Below are 21,217 nucleotides of genomic sequence, written 5' to 3'. Positions count from 1 at the left end.
GTGATGCAGTAGGTAATTAGGCCATGTGGGCCCCTGAAATGGCGGCTGCCTGACCTGTAAAGTGGGAGAATGGAATGTGAGGTAACTGCGCTGGCGTTGTACACCGTCGCGGTAGGCGGTCGAAGACCGCAGCGCAATGCTGCATTGGTTAACATTTGACCCTATGGGTCCCAGGAGCCAATGACGATGTACGCCGGCGGTGATGGTACGCACCGCCGCGGACGCGACTGCCGCTGACGTGTCCGCCATTTTCTATCTGTTGAATCACTCAATACCTGATCTTTGACAGGAGAGGACCTACACTGCAAGTGCTGCTGTGACCTCGGTCTGGAAGAGACAATGGCTCGTGTGTCTGGGGAAAGGGCCCCTGCCTTCACATCGGAGGAGTTGGAGAAGCTCGTCGATGGGGTCCTCCCCCAGTACACGCTACTCTACGGTCCTCCAGACCAACAGGTAAGTACACAGGGAGCATGTTGTATGGGCTATGCCTGTGTGGAGAGGGTTGGTTGAAAGAAGGAAGGGGGCAGAGTTCTGCGCGCATGAAAGACGGTGGGTGCATGTGCCACATGTCAAGGGTAGGGATGGGGGCCACTCACTTTGACTTTGCATTTGGTAATGACTTCTCTTCTTCCCCTGTACATTTCATGTAGGTCAGCGCCCACCAGAAGAAGGATATTTGGCGTGCCATCGCCAAGGACGTCCGGACCCTGGGGGTCCATCACTGACGGAGCACCCACTGCCAGAAAAGATGGGAGGACATTCGCCGCTAGAGCAAGAAGATGGCGGAGGCTCAGCTGGGCATGGCCTCCCAACGTGGGAGGGGTGCCTGTCGAACCATGACCCCCCTGATGTTCAGGATCCTGGCGGTGGCCTACCCTGAGTTGGATGAGCGCTTGAGGGCATCACAGCAGACACAAGGGGGTGAGTACACTCTCATTCAGCTGACTTTGCACGCAGTGGAGGTGTCTGGGTGGGGGAGGAGGGCTGTGGGTTTCCCTAGGCCAGGGCCAGTTCCATAGGCTAGGCCCCTCCGTAAGGCATGGCCCTGTGGCCCTCCCGCCCCACCTCTGTAGAGTGCCAAGTACAGCTATTCATGCACCTGTGTCATCTATGTGTGCAGAGGTCGTCCATAGCCTTGTAGGCCATTTCCCAGGAATTGCACTGTAGAGCCCAACAGTGCGACGTAGTGCAGGGGCTTCTGTGTCTGTCTTGTCCGCCAACGGTAGCGGTAATCCATGCACTCAACATGTCGTTCTTCTGTTCCCCCCCCCCCTTTTTGTGGTTTCCCTGTTCTTGTGTGCATTAGCATCATCAGGCGGAGGAGCAGTGGCACCGGAGCACGAGGGAGCTGCATCCCACATGGCCATGGAGGGCCTCACTACGGACTTGTGGTTCTAAAAATTCTGGACCCATGTAATTTACTTTGCCACAGCAGTACGATTTTAGTATCAAAAGACCGATAATGACTAGTACACTAAGCATGAGCATTTTCGCTCAATTCCAGCAGCGTTTTCACCTCGAAATCGCCATTTTCGTCCTGCACTCGTGGCTCCCATTTTATACACGGCAGCCATTTTAAAAGTTGCCCTCACATAGGCTTATAATACAGTCAGATTTGATTCCAAGGACACGTACACCTTGATTGACTTTTCTCTGACCTGGGCAAGCTGGAACCATTGCCTCAGGCCAAACCTGTTTGGTCAGTCCCTCTCCCAGTGGCCGAATCAGATAGCATCAAGGCACACCATGCCATAAAACCCTTATTATCGCTCACACACCCTGCCTAATCTTGCTCACACCTGCACCTGCTCTTTTCTTCTTCTTACTTTATGAGGGGGAGGTGCCCGTTTTTATTGGGGGTCCACACTTATCTGATGTAAAATACTAGGCCTTGCCGGGTAATTTATTATGGGTTGGATGACATGAAATATGAGGTTTCATCATGACACTGTTTTTTCCTTTGTAGTGAAAACATGTGAATGACCAACCAAAATGTCAAGAATGTTTGCCTGAAGCTTAAAAAACTGTATATAAGGAAACCTGACTTTGCATTGAAACACAGTCTCCTGAGAACATACAAATCGTGCTGTTGTACTTCTAGGACACTTGTCAATTGGTTGCAGCCAATAAATTCGATCTTTGACTTCACCTAGAAGACTCTGAGTTTCTGTAGTCTGAATCAGGAAAGTACCCGAGGTCTTTAGGTGTACCCTGGCACCGCTGGGTTACCGGATCAGTACCGGTTCTGAAAAACCCAGTACCTCAGTTGGCGCCCAACATGGGGCGATACCAGCGGTACCGGTCCAAGCCTGAGGTCCGTGGGGAGCTTCGTGTGAAAATTCTGGAGGAAGGCCGCCACTTCATCGACCCCTGCATGTCGACGTGGTCCGAAAGTCTTTGTTGCGAGGTTCCCCGCTTCCCGACGGCTATGAAGGATTGCTGCCCTGGCTATCGCCCTGATTTGGACCCTTGATTTTTGGTAGAGCGAAACGATAAGACGAGTCTTCTGGTGACGTCATTGATATTTTCAGTTGAGTATAAGTGGAGCGTCTCCCAGTCCTTAGTTGGACACTTGGTTTGGTCCTTAGTTGGACACTTGGTTTGGTCCTTAATTGGACATTTGGTTTGGTATCCCTTTGAGATCACTTTGATTTGGAACTTGCAAGTACCAAAGCCGAAGGACTCGTGTATTCACGAGACTATCGTAAACGATAATCCTTTGAAGTTTGAAGCTAGAGTAGTGAGCGAAGATGCCTGGTCTTAGCAGACTTGGAAATTTGTTTTGTCTTGGTTGTAAAAGGGACTCCCGGTTGGAGGACTCATGTCCGGTTCCTCCGATTGGAACTCCAACCTATGAACTATATGTGAAGCACGGAGTGGGCCCCATCACGTTTAATAAAGTATGGGTCCGCTATTCTTGGAAATAATTGAGAAAAGTTTTTTTCTTTCTTTTTTCTTGTAAATATGACTTACAACTAGGATCTGCAAACGGTTCTGTAAGTAAATTGCGACGGCGCTATTTATGAAAAATGGCTAAAGCGCGCTGTATTGTGTGTACTGAGTGTTTTCTGTTTATATCTGAAATGAGCTCAATGTGTGTTTGTGGGTCTTCTTGATGTTTACAGTTTGTTAAGTAAAATGTTGGTTAATTAATATTAAGTAGAAACTTAGAAAAAATCCAGAAATGAACCATGTGATGTGCTAACATAGCTATATGTTGCTCTTTAATTTATAGAATGAGCAATTGTGCACATATACAAAACTGCAGTTAAATGCTTAATAAATTAGAAAACACATTCAATAGATATAAATAGGGCCCCCCAAAAAAACCGAAATTATCTATTTTCAATTCAGCCAGCACTTTGTGACGCATTTCAAGTTAGGCTTATGCGCTTAGGCTTGTGAGTTAATGTATCCCAAATAATAGGCAAGGGATGCAGCTTGCTTTTATATGTGGAATTATCACAAAAAAAAGAATAATTGTTTTTTTTTAATTTTTAATTTTTTTTTTAAAAGAAAATTATTAATTATGGAAAAATTATTAAAAAAATACGTGCCTTTCAAAATCGTTTTTTAATATTTATAAAGCTTAATACCTATACTATGACCTCCTAACATTAAAATTTAATTTAAGTTATGTTGCACCGCTAAAATGACATTTGTATGTGCAATTTTCCCTTGGCGCAGGAGCAAACAAGCTCATTTCTATAAAGTATAAGTTAATATTTTCAATGGCTGACTCATGTATTGTGTAATAGACATTCTGGTAATGCATATTATGCAAGAAAATTGTAGGATATTGATTTTTTAATGCCTAAAATATCAAAGTCGATTTTGGGCAAAAGCACTGTTTAAACTGCATTTTCTTTCATTCAGAGTACTTTTTAAAGTGTCTCAGGCTTCAGTAAATACATACATTTAGGTTTGATATATATTTGCAGGTTGTGCCTTCTTATGATTCAATGAGTCAATGTGCCAGTACAAAGGCTTGTTTTAATATCAAGGTTGAAGGTTCTAACTTCAGCTGGGCCTACTGAGACGTTCATTCATTCGAGGTTGATGAAATATGTACCATTGCATGGGATTGCAACAAACATTTATTCTAACAACTGGTATGTGTGTTATTAAGGTTTGTGAATTATTCACAGTAAATGTAGTTTAATAATCTGGAAATAGAGATACATTTTTTTAGCGCCTAAAAAGGAAATTTCTTTTTTTTTAAATAGAGTGAATTATTGCAGGTTAGAAGGAAAATAGAAAGGCCTACTGTCTTTGACAGATTCAGAGTGGCAGAAGCTAGGAGAGCTACAGAGGCTGGCTCAAGTCATGCTGCTGAGATGCTATCTTTAGTTTTCCCATAAACAATGGAGGAGGCTGTCATGTTGACACTTGTGACCTTTTAAATTAGGGCCTTGTCTCTGTGAAATGCAGAATGACCCTACCGGGCCTCTAAAAGTGGGATTTCTGGTTTCTCCAGAAGAACATCAATACAATTAAAGAACTTAATTCCAAAGGGAAAATATAAAAAAAGGGGTTTCTTCGAAAGTCCCAACATCATGTTAAATGCTCTGCAGAACTGATACATTTGCGTCTCCGCTCTAAAAAAATAAAATTATGCCTGCTAGTTGCTTTTATTTGACAGAAAACGAAGTGTTGCATTAAGTCTTAGACAGAAAATAAGATGCAGCCCTTTTCTAAAATTTTGAAGGCTACATGCCTTAATGAGAACGATTTGCCAATTAAGACTTATTTTTCACAGTGGAAATTGTAGGTGCCAAATTAATATGGAGTGTCAGTGTAACAATTTTTACTTTTAGAAAGGTAAAACTAAGGTGGCTTGATGTTGCGAAGTAACTGACAAGAGGGTAACAGTTAAGTAATGGAAATTTATTTTCATGTATTTGGTCCTATCATGAATTGTTCTTGCTGGTCCTGTATGTTAGAAGAGAAACAGTAAAGTTATATTTGACAGCAGATTTACATTGCCTGGTGATCTACTGTCAAAAGGAGGGTAAGGATTTTAAACCTGACAAATTAAACAGGCCCAAATATTGGGTTTTGGGCTGCAGGTTTACAGTGCATAAAGTACATGACATGGTGTTGTGTGTCACCACTTATTCACACATGCTATTGTTTTGTCTATGCTTTTTGTGCTTGATACACAGCAAGTATATCTGATGGCTTGACGTTTTGTGCGTTTTTATTATTTTTTTTATTTGTTTTTTGCATGTTTGTTGCTGCTTTTGATACTATTACAAGCTCCCCTGTGTTGTGAGGGGATGGTCATGACGATGCCCATCGCTACGCAACAGTTGGTTGAACTTGTTCTGGTTACTAAATTCCACAGATAATGATATTTCATGCTGTGAACATAAAAGACAACACTTCACCAGTGAATGTCTATTTGGCTATAATGGTATTGAAGGAAAATAAAAAGAGATATACAGGATCAAAGTGTATCACCTGCAGTTAGTCACGTTACTGCCCCTTCCCTTAAAGGAACAGGCAGCCCTACATTTATGTATCCTTGATTGGACCTAAGGATGAAATTATAGATCTGTGACTCAAGGTGGCCATGGTATTTATACTCCCGGGCAAAAATGACGCCCGGGACTGGGCGGGGCAAAAAACCCCGCATTTGCGCCTCTTTTTAACGCCTGGGTCAGGGCAGGCGTTAAGGGACCTGTGGGCTCAGAATGAGCCCAGAGGTGCCCTCCCCTGCCCCCAGGGACACCCCCTGCCACCCTAGCCCACCCCAGGAGGACTCCCAAGGATGGAGGGACCCATCCCAGGGAAGAAAAGGTAAGTTGTGGTAAGTATTTTTTTTTAAAAAAATTGTGGCATAGGGGGGCCTGATTTGTGCCCCCCTACATGCCACTATGCCCAATGACCATGCCCAGGGGACATAAGTCCCCTGGGCATGGCCATTGGGCAAGGGGGCATGACTCCTGTCTTCGCTAAGACAGGAGTCATGTTAATGGCGTCTGGGCGCCCCAAAAAAATGGCGCAAATCGGGTTAAGACGATTTTTTTGCCTCAGCCTGACTTGCCCCATTTTGGGACGCCCAAACGCCATTTTTTCCCTACGCCGGCGCTGCCTGGTGTACGTGGTTTTTTTTCACGCACACCTGGCAGCGCCGGTCGGCTAACGCCGGCTAACGCCATTCAATAAATACGGTGCCCGCATGGCGCTTCAGAATGGCGTTAGCCGGCGCTAATTTTTTTGGCGCAAAACTGCGTTAGCGCAGTTTTGCGTCAAAAAGTATAAATATGGCCCCTTATGTGTAATGTGTGTGAGACTGACTTTCACAGGACAAGAACAATGAAGATACTCACTAGAGTAGAAGCTGCAACAATATTGTTACCTGACAAGCCGGATGATGAGGACATTGCAAGACAAACCAATCAACGACATGTGAACGGAGTAATATTAGAATTCATAGATTTGGGATTTTAGTTTTATTGAACAGAGTGTGAACATACGATTAACTGACCAATAGGGATTTGGGGGGTAGTTTTAACAGTTTTGACTTAACAAGAGTACACGGAGAGAAGGCAGACATTCTGCCCTTACTGTTGCCCATACTGCGTCTTGAAAAGAGACGTGCTTCACTTTAATGCTTAAAGACTTTGCCTTTCCTGAACTCTGGTGCTGGATTCTGATGCCTTGCTGATCGACTGATGTCCTGATGACAAAGACTGATTCTGCTTTGCTGATCCATACTGAGGATATGTATAACCAAAACTGTGATTATTATGCATATTTGCTTTTTCTTTCTAGGTACCAATTGTGCTGTTTTGATAGAGCCATAGTTAGATGTTTTTCCAAATTTGTGTTACTAAATTGTTTTGCATGAAGCCCAACATGCTGATGCCAATTTGATGTTAGTTAAGGATTCTCACTAATTGAATTATGATAACAGGGACTAATGCCTGGTGAATTTCTCTGCTAAACTTCATGTACATAATTACATTGACACAGCTGACTTTGTTATTGATTTACACCATAACCTTAGAATGTGTTGTCGTCCAAGTTTTGATTAGATTAAGTTTCTTCCGCTGCTTTGGACAGCTAGTATTGTTTCTGTATGCGTTTCATTTGATATTGAGATTAATTTGCATGACCTTAGCATTGTTAATATAGGGAAATAAACATTCTAAACGTTACTAAAGGTGTGGTTATTCATGACTGAAAGGCCATGGTGTGTGACAATTACTGACTCCATGGATTATTGATGTTGTTGATTACTAATGATTATTGATTATTACTGCTATTGAGTATTGTTGATTATTGACTATTGTGTATTGACTACTGATTATGTACTGGAGCTATGGTAGAACATCTTAATTGTGAGTCAAAATGTTCATCGACCTCTTCGCGTTCCCTTGTAAGTTTACTTATTAAGGTCAGATGCGCTAACAAGGGCACAAAACTTCTAAGACAAAAATAGAGCTCTCTGTTCCCCTCGTCATTTTTATATCTTAATATCGAGGTCAAAAATCTGGAAATACAAAAATACTGAAGACAAATATATAAGTTTTAACTACATACTGTGCAAATTAGAAAAATATCTATCACAAAAGTACAGTTGATAACCATAGCGACATTAACATTATTTTAACTAAAATATATAACTAACTTAAAAATTATAAAAAATGCAAATATACATTTAATAAAATATTATTTTGAAAGTAACATTACAAAACTCAAAACAAAAATAAAAAAAAACTAAATCTACACATAACTGAAAATATTAATTAATAAATAATAGTTCAATAAACAAACATAATCATTTAAATTTGATAAATCACTATATATATTTTAACTAAAAAAAACAAGGGTTACAGGGACATTATAGTTTGGTTCCGAATTTACGCGCATAAAACCAGAAAAATTCAGCACTTATGGTTAGAGTTATTTCAAGTAACTATAACTCGTGGCCTAAGGTAACTATAACTTGTGCCTCTGCCATGCAGTTTTTTCTTCACTAATTTGACTTCTGATGTTTCATTGATACATTTTGTTAACATTGGTGGCCATTCTTCGTGATCACATTTTTAAATGCGTGCATTATTTTTCTATGTTATTTTATTTTCTACATAAACCTATAATCCAAACTCATAAACACTCAATAATATTTTTTATTAAAACACCTGCGCTAGCAATCCCTCCTCTGATGACTAAATATGGCATCACACTAACTATTACCCACAAATTTCTGCATCAGCTAAAATTCTGACAATTCAATCTCTTCATAATTTTGTTTCCCCTTTGAATTTTCCATGTACATTTTTTCCCTTTTCTTTTCTTCCCTCCTCTGATTATTCTTTAACTTTTTCAATGTAATCCTTTTGCGTAATTTGTTCAATCTCCATATTCCCAATAGACAAACCATAACAATTAATATTCCCTGTAATATTTTCAATAGAATCCCATTCCAAATGTTACTGAGCCAATTTCCCACTGAAGCAAACCTCTTGCCAACCTTTTCCCAAACACCTGGTTCTTTCAATTCTTTCAAATCAACGCTTTCACTAGTCTGATTAGTAAATAAGTCTCTTATCTCTTTACTTTTATCTGGTATATACGAACAACAATGCCTAGAATTAATCATTCTAGAGACTCCACCATCCTTCGTTAAAAGAATTTCTAAAGCAAGACAATTTTGAAGAGTCATAGCCCTATCAGCAGCTAATTCATTATTTATTAGGAGAATGGCTCCTGAAAAATGTGTCAGCATGTTATCCACAATAGTCGACTTAATCAAATTCAGAATGACTCCCACTGAAGGAATCACTGCTCCAAATATATCTCCCACTATAGCAAAAGAGGTCTCCCTCCTCTGTCTCAAATGACGTCATTTGGTCACTTTCGGAAACTTTTTCTAATCCTCCATTTGATAAATCTTTGGGAAAACTGTCCCCAAATAACATGTCCCATACCATCCTCTTGGAAGACGGTAACTAGCATTCAGACCATAGGTGTAATAAATCCCTGGAATTGCAGGGTCCTGTCCATTTAACATACACGTCCATTTACTCTGAAATAAAAACACATGACTACATTCACTCGTTCCCACAAATAAAGTGTCAATGTGCGATTTAGGTCTACATATACAAAGTTTCCCTGCGTGTTGTGCATCTAAAGCTAATTTCCCTAGCGTTTTAATTGCACTATAATCATAATAATTTTGTAAGTCCTTTTCTCTTAGCCTTTTTCTAATTTCTCTTTTAATGCTTGTTGGAAAATGGGTTATTGGTAGGGCAGGTAGGTACCTACACCTAGCAACAAGCCACTAACCTCCACATAGGTACAGTTAGGTCTCAGTAAATTAATCCCAGCTCAACCCTTGGTAGCTTGGCAACGAGCGTGAAGGCTTAACTTAGGAGACAAAGTGTAAAGCATTCAAATATCACAAAACAGTAATTAAATAAAACACAGGAAACAGTTTAAAAATCCAAAACCAATTTATAAAAATAGCTTATATTTTTATCTTTAAAATGACACAAAAACGATTAATATCGGTTCAGGGGAACCGGAGATATGAATTTTTAAAGAATTATTACTTTTCTAGCGCTTAGAAACAAAAAGCGCCAATCGGGTCATCTGGTTGCACCTCGACCGGGGCAAAGTCAAACTTTCAGGCCGACCGCGATGGAGCCCTGCTCGGCTACAGGTCGCGGGAGGCCTCGGTTAAAAAGTTACCTTCTGACTTAGTCTTTATTTTGAAGTTTTTCTTCACCGGGACGAACCTGCCAGTTGAATCCGACCTCCTGGAGCCCTTGTCCGGATACGCAATCTGGGTTTCCTCGGTGGAGACTTTTACCTTCGGACTTAGTCGTTTTTTCGAGATGAAAATCCTTCGACCGGGGTAAACCTGGATCTTGATCCGACGTCCATGGAGCCCTTCTCGGATACGATGGCTGGGAGGTCCCGGTCAACTTTTTACGTTCGGACTTAGTCTCTTTTTTGGATGTTTTTCTTTACCGGGACGAACCACGAAGTCAGGCCGGGTCGCAGTTGAGGCAAGCCGGCTAGAATTTCCGCGGCGGGTCGGTCCCTCTCTGGAGCTTTTTTCCAAAAATTCTCAAATCTTTTCCAAACTTCTGGGGCTTCACCCAGATGTTCTTTTAAGGTTCTTTTGGGGTCCACAGCTCACCCCAAGGGTCCAGAAGTTCTGTGATGGTCCTTGGGGGGTGCGGACTTCAACTCCCAGAATGCACCTGGCGCAAACTCCTTTTTGGCCACTGGACAGTGGTCAGCTGGTCGCTTTCTTCAGGAGTTGGTGCAGGGGACTCTGGTTTAGCAATTTTTCACCTGTAGCAAACAGGGAGTCCCTCCTTGAACCAGTTGAAGCCAGGCAAAGTCCTTCTTGTGGTGAAGCCCAAGTGTGCAGCTGGTGCAGTCCTTCTGAGTGCAGGGTCCAGGTGCAGGCCAGGGGTCCAGCAGGGCAGTCCTTCTTCTTCTTTAGTTCCTTTCTTGTTGAATTCTGGAGGGGATCTGAGGTGTGGGGTCAGGTCTGCCAGTTTTATCCTTGCTCCTGGGTGAAAAGCAGGGGGGTCCTGATCCTCCAATCAGGTACAGGGTTGTCCCCCTGTGATGACCACTTCCTGGGAAGTGTGGCAAAAATCCATCCCAGAAGGCAACAGTCTCCAAAAATCCAACATGGATGAATCTGATTTTTGGAGGTTACATCTGGCTGAGCCCACCCACTGGTGTGGCTAAAAATCATAAACACACCCCTCTCCTGCCCTCTCCTAATCTAATCAAGGGGGCACCTAATTGTCTGGGGTTGCAGGATGTGGGGGTGTTGCTGGGTGCTGCAAATGTCCTTCTCTGCCTTTGAAGACCAGTTTGGCAACCCTCCCCCTTCCTGCCTCACCATCTGCTGAGGGGAGATTCTCTCCCCCAAGCACATTCCTTTGTGTGAAGTCAGGCCACTTCACACCTCATCAAGGTAGCCTGGCAGAAGCTGCTGCAGGCTGGCCAATCAGAGCACAGCAGCAAAAACAATGCAGAGCTGAAATTGGCAACTTTTTAGGTAAAGTCTAAACTTTTTACCTGGACAAGTTATATTAAATCCAACAACTGGAAGTTGTGGGATTTATTACAACAATCAATTTGATACCAAATTCTTGGTATGTAACATTTAAGGAGACTTTAAAATTTAAAATAAAGTCTGCCCATTCTAGCCTATGAAGGCCATTTACTTCAATGAGGGAAAAACGAATTTGGCTGTTTTTACCTCACCAGGGCTTATAAATCTATTTTTATAAAGTCCCTGCTTATAGTTACATGGCACCCAGCCCTAGGGGCACATAGGGCACACCTTAGGGGTGACTTATATGTAAAAATAAGGTAGTTTAAGACTTTGGAAGTACCTTTAATTCCAAAGTCGAATTTGCATATAACTTTAATTTAAAAGCAGCCAGCAAGGCAGGCTTGCTTTTAAAATGACACTGGGCACCTCAGCAATGCACCTAGATGTGCACCACCTATGCTGTGGTCCCTAAACCTACATGCCCTACCATATACTAGGGACTTATAGGTAGGTTAACTTAGCCAATTATAATTAGCCTAATTTGCATATCCATTTTACACAGAGCACAGGCCCTGGGACTGGTTAGCAGTACCCAGGGCACCATCAGAGTCAGGAAAACACCAGCATAAAGTGGAAAATGGGGGCAAAAAGTTATGGGGCCTCTGCAATCAGCCCTAGTTTCTCACAATGCTTTTCTCTTGTCATCTCAGTGATTTAAGAAGCTTTTCTCTAAAGGTGGAAGCAAGCATGTCAAATTATTTCTGTGTGCATAAGCTGTGCCAAACGTCAATGTAGGTTCAAAGAAACCTCTATTACTATGTCATTATCCTTTGCTACTCAACTCCAATACCTAATTGTAGGAACAGACGAAAACACAACATCGTATGTCGAATAAAAGTATTGAATGTACTCCTGGTTATAAAATCTTGTTAGTAACAGGCTACAACTTAACCCATAGGTTAAAGGCAGACTACGATAGGTGACTCCTTCCTCGACTGATGAAGGAATCTGCGTATACACAAAACAATTTTTTGCATCCATTGTGTCTACATACTCACTCAATAAGCGATAGAAAACATTAGAAGTTCTCCTTGCACATTAGTATCCTCATGCAAATATTTCTCATCCAACCTAACTTCTCTAACGCCGTTAGTGCAGTAGCTCTCTCAAAAGCAGAAGTATGGTTGGCTTCCCTCTCATCAAGAACAGACATACCCACAATCAACACCACAAACAATATCCCACACATAATCGCCAAGCCAATGCTCATATATTTACAGCGCTTAGCAGCTCTTCCTTGTGGGCTAATGTTACTCATGATCTGTAAAAAATCAGAAAGCAGAAGAAATTTAGAAAAACTTGCAGCAAAAATCAAAAATAGCCAACTCTTCTTTCAGCAGTTTCACTCCAGGATCCCTTGTCAAAAATGGTTAACAGCTTTGTCAAAATCAGGTTTCAAAAGTCAAATCAGGTTATCAATGACTTTTCCGGTTACTTTCAACAGTGTCTTTTCTCAAACATTTCCCTCAGATTGTTTCAACAGTTCCGTTCATTAGCTTCCTTCACGTGCCAAAATACTGACCGGGAATTTCTCTATCAAAACAAAAAGCCAAAAACCATTGCTGCCATTCGTTCGTAGTTGCATACACCCATTCTGGACCTGCGTATCTTTGATTTGCTGTTTGCTTTCTTTTCAATTTTCAATCACCATTCAGCTCTCCTTCACTTAGATCTTCTCTACTTGTGGTATCTATTTCTTCTTCGATTATTGGTTCAACAACCACTTCTTTCCCTTTTTCTACCTGTGACTCCGGCCACTTATCTCCTTTCAGTGGACCCTTTGTCAGTGTTCTCTTCAGAGTTGAACTTGAACCATCTCCTTGTTCTGTGGTGTTTTCTCTTGACAGACCTGCAACTTCAGGAGGAGTCAGATCACATTGACTTAGATCCACCTCAACTCCTTCCCCTTCTGGGTCTGGCAATTGCTCTGTTTATCTGTCAAGACCATTTGCTTCTGGGAAAGCCCTCCTCTGACTAGGCTCTCCTGCTGCCTCAATTGAGATAGGCTCTCTGTCGCCCTCCTGGAGGTCTCCTACCTCGTCTCTCACAGGAGTGACTGAACCTTCCTCAATGGCTCAGATCTGGTCTAAGTTCCCCTTTGTTCTCCTTCCAGCTTGTCTCACTGTTGTTGGTACTCTCAACAACGTTTCTTCATGATCCAGTGGACATGCCACTTTCTTTGTATGGTTTGCATGAATCCATTTTGGAATTCCAGCACACTTCACAGCTGTGGTAGTTGTCAAAACTACCTGATAAGCTCCCTTCCAACGAGGCTCCAAACAAGTCTTTTGCACGTGTTTTCAGACCACAACCCAGTCTCCCGCTCTCAGGTTGTGCCCTGAGTCATGGATCGGTGGCAGTGTGGTGGCTTCCACCTACTGAGAAAAAGAGTGAACCACATCAGCCAGACCTTTGCAGTAATCCAACACCATATCATCTTTAATGTTGACAAGTGCATTTGCAGGCACCGCTGGTAACCTCATTGCTCTGCCCATGAGGATCTCATGTGGCAACAATCCTGTCTTCCTGTCAGGTGTGTTTCTCATTGACATCAACAGTCATTTAATTACTTAATTGTTGAAGTGACTTCCCCTATCTGATTCTAAAGAGATCGGAAACCCGAAAAGCGGTAGCAGTTCCCTAAGCAGTAGTTTTGCTACTGTGAGACTATTATTTCTCCATGTAGGGTATGCTTCAATCCAGTCACTAAAGATGCAAACAATCATCAACACATATCTCAAACCTCCACGCACAGGCATCTCAATGAAGTCCATTTGCATTCTGCTGAATGGACCTCCCGCTGTTCCAATGTGGCTCAAATTAACCACTGTCCCTTTCCCTGCGTTTAGTTGTTGGCAAATGACACATCAATGGCAAACTGCTTCAGCAACTTGTCTAAACTTTGGGTTAAACCAATCATGTTTGAACAAACGAACCACTGCATCCCTCCCAATCTGTGCTTAACCATGATAGTACCTCGCCATTTGAGACAACAGACTATTTAGCAAAACGAATTGACCCTCTTCTGAAACCCACAATTCATCTTGCCTTTGCACACATTTCAATTTGCTCCATTAACGTTTTTCCTCCCGTCAACATTATTTTGCGACATTTTTAGTTCTTCCAAAGTGTCAATTTTTTTGCAATGCATAGCTTGTACAAGTTTCTTCTTCTTCAGGTAACAGTTCCCACTTATCTTTGAATGATATACAGTTCAATGCGCAAAACCTTGCAACTTGATCCGCATATCCATTTCCCAAAGACACATAGGGGGTCATTCTGACTCCCGCCGGCCGCGGTAACCGCAGGGCCGGCGGGAGCCGCCAGAATACAGCTGCGTGGTCAGAAGACCGCTGCGGTTATTCTGGGTTTCCCGCTGGGCTGGCGGGCGACCGCCAGAAGGCCGCCCGCCAGCCCAGCGGGAAACACCCTTCCATGAGGATGCCGGCTCCGAATGGAGCCGGCGGAGTGGAAGGGGTGCGACGGGTGCAGTTGCATGGCAGACACTGAAAATCTTTGTGGGGCCCTGTTACGTGTGCCCCTGCAGTGCCCATGCCATTGGCATGGGCACTGCAGGGGCCCCTAGGGGCCCCACGACACCCCATACCGCCATCCTGTTCCTGGCGGCCAAAACCGCCAGGAACAGGATGGCGGTCGGAATCCCCATGGCGGCGCAGCAAGCTGCGCCGCCATGGAGGATTCCCCAGGGCAGCGGAAAACCGGCGGTACACCGCCGGTTTTCCGTTTCTGACCGCGGCTGTACCGCCGCAGTCAGAATGCCCATGGGAGCACCGCCAGCCTGTTGGCGGTGCTCCCGCGGTCCCCAACCCTGGCGGTCTCGGACCGCCAGGGTTGGAATGACCGCCATAGTCCTGCGACTTCAGATGTGCACTGCATTTCACAACTGCTACTTTCTGAGCATTTGAATAGCATTTAACAATTCTTTAATTCTCTCACCATTTTTCACTGGTGAACCAGAAGAGGTCAGGAAACCTCTCTGTGATCACAACTGACCAAAATCATGGACTATCCTGAATCCATACTGGTTATTCGTATAGATTGTAACCTTTAGTTGAGCAGAGACATGGCACGCTCTAGTAAGGGCTACCAGTTCCGTTACTTGGGCAGAATACACTGCTCAAAGCCAAGAAGCTTCCAAGGTACCTGTAATTGTGCACACAGCATATCCTGCTCTCAGTGTCCCTGTATTGTCTCTTAGACAAGAACCATCGACAAAGATAATTTGGTCATTTTCTTCCAATAAAGTATCTCTAATGTCAGATCTCGGTTTTGTGCACAAATCAGTTACTTCAAGACAAACATGCTCAACATCTTCCTCTTTTTCAATTTCAGCATTTTCACTCGGAAGTAAGGTTGCCAGGTTCAGCACTGTACATCTTTTCAGTGACACATTTGGTGACCCTAGAATACTCGTTTCATATCTGGTCAATCTCGTACCATTCAAATATTGGGTTTTCGTCCTTGTGAGTAGAAGTTCGATAGAGTGAGGGACCATTACAGTCAGGGTATGCCCCATCACAATGCTCTCACACTGTGTAAGGCTCTGACCAACTGCTGCAACTGCGCACAAACAACCCGGTATGTCTGCTGCGACTGGTTCCAAAGTAGCTGAAAAAATGCTACTAGGCGGTTTACCCCTCAATGGACCTGTGTCAAGACAGACAAAGAACATGCATCACGCTCATGACAAAACAATGTGAAAGATTATGTATAGTCAGGCATACCCAATCCTGGAGCCCTGCACAGACTCCTTCTCAATTCAGTGAACGCTTTCATTTCATCCTGGTCTAACACTATAGGATCAGTGACTTCCTTATGAGTCAGCTTCTACAATGGTTTTGAAATGACTGAAAAATGTGGAATCCTTTGGCGACAATAGCCTACCATTCCCAAAAACATCCTTACATCTCTTTGTGTAGTCAGGGGATTTATCTGCAATATGGTTGTAATACTTTCTCTGGATATTTCCCTTGAACCTTCTCAATCTGGTGACCCAAATATTTCATTACTTTCTGATAGTACTACAATTTCAGGGGAGACACTTTGTGACCATTCTTTCCTAAATGGTTCAACAGGGCAATCGTATCATACTTGCACTCATCCCTTGTTTTGGACACAATCAAGATCTGATTGAATATAGAAGGTGATTCTGAAAACCCTTGAGGAATTCTGAACCAGCAATACACTTGATCCAGAAATTTGAAATAAAAGAGAAATTGACTATCCTCATGAAGAGGCACAGAAAAGAATGCTTATGACAAATCAGTGACAGTGAACCACTCAGCATTACATGGAATCTGGAACATTATCACAGCTGGATTTGGCACCACGGGACAACATTTTACTACAATGTCATTTATTTTTCTCAAATCCTGAACAATCCGAACCTTCCCACAAGGCTTCTTCAAACCCATTATTGGTGAGTTACATGGACTGCTTAATACTTCCTTCAGAACCCCTTGCTTAACAGAGTCTGTAATTATCTGGGTTACTTTCATCAGGACATCTTGCGGCATGTGGTACTGCAGAAGTTGAGGAAAAACTGCATTTGGCTTCATTGTAACTTTAACTGGCTCATCTCCCTTTATCAAACCTACTTATTTTCCTGTCAAATCCCACACTTTCTCTTTAACCATTCCCTGCAGATCAGGATGAAGCTCTTTCACTGTGAACATCGGGAAAAACTCAATCAGAGGATATTCGTCATTTGTAGTTTCACACTCTATTTCTGGGGCTTGGTCCTCTTCGTCATCACTATTTGTCTGAATCTCATTTCCATCATTTAAACAAGTAATCAAACACCTTGTTTTACATAACAAGTCTCTTCCCAATAAGGATACCGGACTAGAATCGCAGACTACAAATTTATGCCATCCCTGAAAATTGTCAATCTCCACTTGAACTGGATCTGTAATCTGGTTTGTCAAATACTGGTTTGCTACTGCCACAACCTGATCTGTTCTACCTGAAAGGGGCAAATTTGGGACTTCTGCGCTTCTCACTGTAGAGCGTGTAGCTCCTGTGTCAACCAAGAATTAAACCTTGTGACCTGTATCCGTTGCCTTCACATAGGGTCGCTTTGATCTACGTCCAAGGAAGTCGCAAGCACACACGGCTCCTCATCTGAACTGTCACTCGTCCATTAATCATTTATTCCATTCTCTCTGTGTAATGGGAATTGGTGCACTGTGTTACTACTTTGGTTATGCCTCTGACCTGTGACCTGTTTAGAAAGCATAATCTGTTGCTGTTCCATAGGGGCTTGAGGTATTTGAATTTGCTTACTAGGTACTATGGGAACCTGCAGTTGCATTGGCTGCAACTGTGACATTTGTGCATAGCGCATTTGCACCTGATGCATGTGCTGAAAATTCTGAACTTGATTCACATTATTCTGAAAATTTGGATTTGGACCTCTCACTCTCCGTCCTCTCACATTCCGGAATGAATTGATGTCATTACTCTGCTGAACAACACCTTCCTGCACCATCATTGAACACTCCTGTTTCCAATGTTTAACGGCTCCACAAATGTGACATGGCAATAGCTTCTTCATACCATGCGCATCATTCTGAACCACTACAGTATTCAAGTCTGGACCACGATTCATATTTCCTCCATGACCTCTACTTCTCATCTGAGGCTGAAACATCATGTTTCCCTGCTGTAGCAACGGCTGTGAAAAATTCCCTTGCACTCCTGTTTGAACGGCCTTACTTTGCATCACCATCACCTTCTCTTTAAACTTTTTCTGCTTCAACTCAATCTTATCACTACAGTATTTCACATACTGCAACATCTCATCAATCAGCTTTGATTGCCAGCAAAACAAATGACTATTAATCATCTGGATAATTTCAGGTGTCAGTCCTTCCACAAATCTGAACACAAAATGGAGCATGTCTTTCGCCTCAATTGAATCTGTACCACTGTCATGCTTGAATGCCTGCCACAATCTCTCATAATACCCATGTATCGACCCCTTTGCTTCCTGAACTGTCCTTTCAATCCTCTGCCAATCAATATTCTTGGGCGAAATTCTTGATTTCAGAAATTCAATCATCGTATAGTAATATTTCATTAATTCAGGAGATGGTGCACCTGTATTCTTGTCTCTCTTTGGTTCACTTGTTGGCCAATCTACACTCCTCTTACACTCAATCCACAGATCAGCTGAAACCACTATCTCTAGTAATGTGTTGAAGTCTTCCCACAAACACTTTGCAAGTTTCACAAATCTGTCTGTCTGCTGATACCACTCTACTGGCTTCTCTCTCAATTTTAGATAATCATTTGTAAATTACAGAATGTCACTTCTGCTCCAGGGGACATGAACAGATTTCCTCCCTGGAATCTCTCTCATTGGTAAAATCTTTATTGGATCTTTATCCTGCTGCACATTTTTAGTCAGCTCCAAATAATCCCTTTTTCTCTTGTCTCTTTTCTTTACCCATCTGCCTTCCCATTTGTCTAATGCTCCCCAGGTCGGAGCACTTTGAAGCAATTCCTTAAGGTGTGCCTTCATTCCGGCAGACCTCATGAGTTCAACTTCTTTAGCCTCAAAATATAATCTGTACTTCCTTTTCAAATTTTTTGTTGCCTCTATTTCTATGCTGTACTTCTCTGCCAAGTCTGCTACCCTCTGATACACATTGCTCACTTCTCTCGAAATCTTTGGGCACAAATATCTCAATTCTGCCTCTGTGTATGATTCTAAACTATTCACTCCCATCGTTCCCTCAATAAGTTCACCCGCTTACATGCTTAGCCTAGTATAATTCAAATGCTCCTCTCCTTTAGGGGCACTCTGTGGGGTATTCAGCTTGTCTAACCATTCAGTTAATTGCTGAGCTGTCAGTCCTTTTAACGAAATGTTACTTGCTTGGACTGAGGGCACCTGCTGTGCAACTGCATTTAGAGTCTGCGGTGTCAAGAATTTCAAGCTTTGGCTAAAGTTTGGCCCTGTCACCGTATCTGGAAGTGCAACAAATGGACTAAGGTCTAGCAATTATCTTGATCTGTCAAAAGTCTGTCCCACAGGAGAGACTAGTCAAGTATTTTCATTATGTCCTTCCCTCATTAGGTTCTGGGACATTGTTCCCTGTTCACCTACAGTAAGCTTCTTCTGTGCAAATAATGGTACTGCTGGACCAACAATAATAGGTAGCGATATAGCATTTGGGGCTGCTATGGCTCCTACGCTCTGTGGGAGAGTAACTCCCATTTTCTGATTCATCATCGGAGTCATATCTGACTGTGTCCCTGTCACTGGAGTAAACCTTGGCATTGCCTGTGGCTGTTCTTGGGGCAATAAAATTGGAGTTGGCTCAGTCTGGACCAATATCAGTCTCGGAAAGACCTGTTCCGTAGGCACCACTAAGTTCAAAGTTGTTTCCATAATGGGCACATCAGGATAAATTCTCTGAACCTGTGGCGGTTGCACCTGGGTCTGCACTAAAGGAGTAGTAGGCACATTAAGACCACTTTGCACTGCTTTCTGTGTCAGGTTAGCATTAACCTTCACCGGACTCACTGTCCTATTAATCTGTATTGGAGCTGTCGGATCAACACTGGTACCTGGGCCACCCTCATGTACTGTATATGGTGGTGGTCGATTTCTCAATAACTGTGTAAAAAACTCACCATGGTCCGAGTCCTCCTCTTTGTTTGAAGACTTTCTAGCCTCCTTACTCTCAGACGGACTTTTATTAGTTTTCCTAGTAGCTTTCTTTCCTTCCTTCTCATCCTCCTGCGTTATTGCCGGAAACAACTTAATTCCTTGCAAAGTCTCCATCTTCCATGCTTTCTGAACACAGTCCCATATAGCCTCCGCAAGAGTCTTTTCTGCCTTTCTCATCCTGCTCTCGGATTTCAGTTGCTGTTGCTGTCTAGCTACTAGATCCCAAATCACTAATGCCTCAAACTGTGCTGGTCTCGGAAGGGGCTTCGATTCATATAGCATCATCCGTAAATGCTCCCAAACCCTCGAAACTGAACGTCCCATTTGTAGGAAACGCTAAATTCCCATCCTTCTATGTCAATTTGCACCATTGCTTTAGCCAAAGACATGGTGCGACACCCTTCTCTTCCATTACAATGTAAGCCAGTGTACCTTCTGGCGATGTAGCCTCGCCTACACTTGTTGTAATATACGTATCTCCCCTCAGGGCCCTTTTTAATGCTTTGAAAAATGTCATCTTTTTGACCTTTTTGTTATTTCAAAATGAAATCAGAAAGTGACTTGTAATCCTAAGATTCCTTTCACCTATGTTCTCAACCAATTGCCTTTAACGGACAGCTGCCAATCCATGTGTGACCCTTTTCACTAACCGACCTATCCCAGCGCGGGTCCAATGACATGACACTCACACGTACTGCGGCTGGCAAAGTCTTGCGACTTGTTCTCCTTCACTCCAATTCACACAAAACTAATGCAAATATTGAGAGCACTAGTCAAAAACCAAAAAAAAACAAAAACAAATCTGCTGGTTTACTACAGGAAAGGTAACACAATTGCTTCAGAAACCTTACGGATTTTTCACTGATGGCTCTTCCCGCACTTACAGCTACTCCTTTCTTGGTCTCCCAGATGCAAGCAAAATTCAGTCGAAATTTTCTTTCACTCACTTGAACTCACACTCTGACTTGTTGACCACGCCTGCTCAACCTACTACAGCAGACAGATTGCAACATAAAACCGAGGGGCATATTTATACTCTGTCTGTGCCGATTGTGCGTCAAAAATTTTGACGCACGATCAGCGCAAACGTAGCCCTGTATTTAAACTTTGATGCCCGAGCCCACGGATGACAAAATTTGTCCGTGTGCGTCATTTTTTGGACGCGGCAACCCGCCTTGCGGTAATTATATGCAAGGTAGGCGTTCCCGTCCAAAAAATGGCTTAAACGGCCGTGCGTTATATTTATGCTTTCGGGCAAAAATGACGCACGGGCAGGAGGCGGAGCCAGAAAATGACGCACAGCCCGATTTGCGTAAAAAATTAACGCCTGGGTCAGGGCAGGCGTTAAAATGGGGCAAACACACCTGTATTTAATCAGAACTCACAGAACAAACAGCAGAGCAGCAGAGCAGCAA

This window comes from Pleurodeles waltl, chromosome 7 (genome assembly GCF_031143425.1).
Source record: "Pleurodeles waltl isolate 20211129_DDA chromosome 7, aPleWal1.hap1.20221129, whole genome shotgun sequence".
Lineage (NCBI taxonomy): Eukaryota > Metazoa > Chordata > Amphibia > Caudata > Salamandridae > Pleurodeles > Pleurodeles waltl.
The sequence above is the reverse complement of the archived record's forward strand: the minus strand, read 5'-3'. Positions refer to the sequence as shown.